The following is a 5,038-nucleotide window of genomic DNA, read 5'->3' as shown; positions in this document are numbered from 1 at the left end:
CTCTATCTATCTATCTATCTATCTATCTATCTATCTATCTATCTATCTATCTATCTATCTACACACACACACATACACACACACACACACACACACACACACACACACACACACACACACACGCACACGTGGACGCACAGACACACAGACACAAACACACATACACACATGCGCACACATGAACTATTCCTTTGGATAACAGCTTAAAAGGATAGCTTCAAACAGAAATTAACATGGCATAGATGTTAAAGATGTTAAGTACCACATAGTCATCTTGATTTTGGTTATAAAAAGAGTCAAATCACATCAGAACAACTGAGAAAAAGTAATGTAATCACGGAAAAAAAATTCCGACTTCAAGAATCACACAGAAAGCACCCACAGAGCACGTCTAAAGAGACGCCTCTGTGAACCAATAGACGGGTGTTTGACGTTCTTCGAAATAACCCGTTAGCAAATACACAATTTATAAATTGTAATATGATTTAGTGGCATCACACTTTATGACAAGGACCCCTAGTCTGAAATCCTCATGTTTTGGAAAAAGAGCAGCATTGTATATTATCTATATTCTCCAGAACAGATTTAAGGCTATGGAACATTCAAGTTTTGTCCACATACTTTAGATCTATTTAGTTCTACGCCCTCCATTCGTAAAGGGGTTCAACATTCACACCATGTGATTTTTCATTTTACTAAACAAGACTACAGAAGCTTACATCAACATGCCGTAAAAGCTTGTCTGAAATCTGTGCCACGTCGAGATTCAAGTATGCGTGTAAACTTTGAAACCGCTCTGCATGGTGCCATCAGAAACGTTTGGTTCCATGAGACCAGACCAGACCATTAATAGTTATACTTATTAAATTTATAGATCACCAGCCATCCATGTCCAGGTTCTGTTTCAACCTCTTTCTCTTCTATTTGTGAATTTATGATAATCTGTTTCCTTTAAATTTTATGCTATGATTTTTAATTTGGATTTTGCCAATAAGTTCTTGTACCACCAATTATAATCGATCGACACCCCCCCCCCCCCTTTTCCCTTACCATTCCCATAATTCTCACCCCAACCCGTAAAGATGACACTACTGTCGGTAATACAAATACGGACAGTAATAATAATATGGCAAATTCACTGACTCAAAGTACAAAAGAAACGGACTGTTGTCAATGCATAGCTCTACGAGCAGAAAGAAACCACAACGTTACAGTTTTTGAGACGGATGTCCATGCTCCCTGTGAGTCTGTACTACTGTCCTGAACATAGCCTACCGTTGATTTATGCCGATATTAACTAGATGATCTTAATACATGTACACATCAAAAACCACATTATCTAACACGGCCTTACATAATTAATTTATGCAATCATAAGATACGGTATGAATATCAAAATTATGGTCGTACCAGCCAGTAATGCAGGAAAGAAATGGAAATACATGAGTGTAGTGTCAAGGGAAACAAGGTATATTGTACATTGTCATTTTGTCACGTTTTAAACTGTCACTGTGATATGAAAACTCTCCCATTTCCTTTCCTGCCAGCGTTTAAATCCCTAAATTACCTTAATACGTGGCAAAGCTGAATATATTTTAGGTTAAGAACTGTGCGCAGCGCGAACTGAGAACAGTATTATTATTTGAAGGTACCGGTATGCAGTTACTTTCTTGAGTCAGCAGAAAAAAAGAGCCCGTAGCAAATATGGGCCACGTAAAAAAAACCTGTCATCTGTGACCGTGGTTTGAAAAGACAGCCGAATCCCTGTCATAAAACTGTTTTATTTTATCATAGCGTTTCAGTTCTCATGGACCAGACAACTTTTAAAAAAAACTTTTCAAACCAAGTTGCCTGACTTGGAGAGCTGCATAATAATTATTTGTGCCTACACGGTGGAATCAGGCTCTCGTCAATTTTTGGGCACATGTGGTTAATGGTATCGTCTTAACGCGTATTTATTTATCTTGCTTTTGATGAAAAAGAAGATTATTCTATGTGAAACAGAAGTCGAGTTATGTGCGACTGGGGGGAGTTGGGATCGCTTGGTGTAAGAGGTAACAATAGCACATAAATAGTAGCCAATGTCTACTGACTTCCAAAGCTTAAATGATTATGAAAACTGCAAAATGTTTGGGTCTTTGTGTCTTGGTCAGTGTTTCTCCATAAAATCCACACAAACATGTGTTTCTAAATGGGCTTTAAAGACGTTGAGCCAAAATACCGAAAGAGACAGGAAAAATGACGGTTTCTTTGATTTCATTATTTTGACGAGCACCTGTTTTCAGCACGACGCCATACTCTCTTTCTTATTTAAGATGCAGCCACGCATATATATATATATATATATATATATATATATATATATATATATATATATATATATATATATATATATATATATATATATATATAAAACTTTGTCAGGCGGTGAAGTACGCTTTACGGAATCGACACTGCGGTATACCTTTAAGGAACTAGGAGAACCTTTCGAAATAAATTAATATTCTTTCTCGGTCTTCCGAGCCTTATCATTTCATAACCTTTTTGGACCTAAACTGAGGGCAAGTTATTCATCCAAAAAAAAAGAAATGTCGCTAGGATGAAATATAAAATGGGATTAGGAGAATCATGGCACGTGCCTTTGGTCCCTCATTATTACGGATATGTTCAAGTGGAAGAACTGCCTTTCAGAAGGTGCTGAAATTTGTTTTCATAGTTGTCGAATTTTTGTTTTTTGTTTTGTTATTTTTACAGAAACCAAACACCGACTCGCATTATACTATAACAGTGATAATAAATCTTATGCTTTGCCTTGTGTAAGCCTGGATTGATATGAACGTGTGAGTTTTGTCACATAATTTCAGTAAAAGTCAGCTTAGGCCCTCCGTTTGGACGCTACTTGACCTTGATCCAGAATTGGAGTCAAATGGACTGAAGACCAGACAAACTTCACAAAACGACCCGAGTTCAAAAACGTCCAGTCGGGGATTCGAACCATGGCCATCCACTCCGTAGTCCAGCATGATACCATCTGAGCTAAACGAGTACCTACAGTGATGTACTCCTCGATGGAAATGACACAAACATTTAGATGGCCTACAACCCCCCCCCTCCCTCCCCGCACCCAAGATTTTAAAAAAACTTCACACTGGTGGCAAGTATGACGTCACACATTGTTGTCAAGGCAGTTTGAAAGGACGAACAGTCGAAGCCTACTAACATACTACCCGTACTGAGTCTAATGGGTTTCTAACTTACTCTAATTGGCCTACTGTACCTCTATAAAATATTAATTCTTGTCTAGAGTCATTACTCGACTGAAAACTGTCAACAACGAGTGATAATGAAATTTAGTCAACGTTTCCTTCTGAAGGAGAAAAAAACACAAGATCAGAAGAAACAAACTTCTATCTGACGTAAACTCAACAAATAGAAAGCCAATATCACCAAGACCAAGTCAACTACGACCTTCACTCTTCAAACAAACCATCTAGCTGAATCTTGATTAACAATTTCTTTTTTATTTTAGTGCAAGTACTTTTACATCCGTGTCAACACAATTTGAGTCACTCAACAGGAGGCGGGCTCAAACCTTGCCTGTCAGAGTCAAACATCCAAGCAGAAATACGAAGATACTGGATAAAAATTTCTCGCTACTTGGGAATCGAACTTGGAAACTGAACTCAGGTCTCCTGTGTGAGACAGCGAAGTGCCTAACAGCTACATCACAGATGCTTGTTAGCTGAAACTGTAATATGGAACTTTTTACAAATTCTACTTTAAACCGAATACTAGAGAAATCAAAGTTTTCTCCTGTATGTGTGTATACGTTTCCTCCGTAGTGTTTGTCTGCGTGTCTATGTGTCTGTGTATCTGTCTGGCTGTCTATCTCACTGTCGGACTGTCTATTCCATTATCTGTCTGTCTGTCTGTCTCTTTCTCTTTTTTTCTACGTCTGTGCGTTGCAAAGATCAGGGCACGTTTTGTCTCATCTGACGACCAGTTGACTGAAGTCTTATTGATAGTGATCGACCTTAGATCAACTGATTTGAACCAGCCTTCTCCTTTCTCACTGATCTCTTTGCGGATGAAGTTTAAGCCTTGCATGACGTTGAGGTTTGGGATTTGGTCGAAAATACGAATCCAACAGAACTTTGAAAAATATGGCGTATTTATTTCTGCACCAAAATAGCTCCAAAATAATGTTCACATTACAAAAATGTTGTTTATTGCTATGAGGCAATAGTTGGTCATTCAAAATACTTAAGATAATAGACCAACTAAAAACTGATCACATAGATTTGGTTCTCCTCCATCTACGACGGTGTAATTCAAGACGCAAGGACGACTCCATTGCACTATCTAAAGAGGCGACCACCGTAGCGGTTAGGCTACCAGACTCGTAATTGTGAGGTTGCGACTTTGGGATTCATGCCTCAGGTTCGATTTGGTGTCTTCGGCAAAGGCCCTTATCATGAATTTCCCTCACTTCACTCGGGTGGGAATGGGTACCCGGCAATAGACCGTGAAAGATTTTGTCAGAACATATGCAAAGTGCTTTTTCACTAAAAGAATGGCACTTTACAGTGTATGCTTCTCAGAAAATTGATATTGTTTCAGAATGTTATCATGTCTGCTAGGGTAACAATATGAATTGTATAGTGAAAAGAGCTTACTGTTGGTGGGAGTTTGTGCTATCTATCTATCTATCTATCTATCTATCTATCTATCTATCTATCTATCTATCTGGTAGCAGCAGCAGCAGCAGCAGCAGCAGCAGCAGTAGTAGTACGCTGCAGTGGCCCAATTTTGTGAGGCACGTCGACTCCTAGCGCCACTAGCGGTGAGCGTGCGACAGTATGTAAACAAACAAGGCGAGAGACTCGCAACGCTCTATGCTGTCTGCATTACGGGCCAGTTTTGTTCAGCGATCGCCCGTTCTAATTCCAGAGGAAAAACCAATTAATAATTGTCTTTCTTCAGATTCCCAATAGACGAAAAATGGAAAGACAATGTATAATTGATTTTTTAATCTAGA

The sequence above is a fragment of the Aplysia californica genome, unplaced genomic scaffold, assembly GCF_000002075.1.
Source record: "Aplysia californica isolate F4 #8 unplaced genomic scaffold, AplCal3.0 scaffold00035, whole genome shotgun sequence".
Taxonomy (NCBI): Eukaryota; Metazoa; Mollusca; class Gastropoda; order Aplysiida; family Aplysiidae; genus Aplysia; species Aplysia californica.
The sequence above is the reverse complement of the archived record's forward strand: the minus strand, read 5'-3'. Positions refer to the sequence as shown.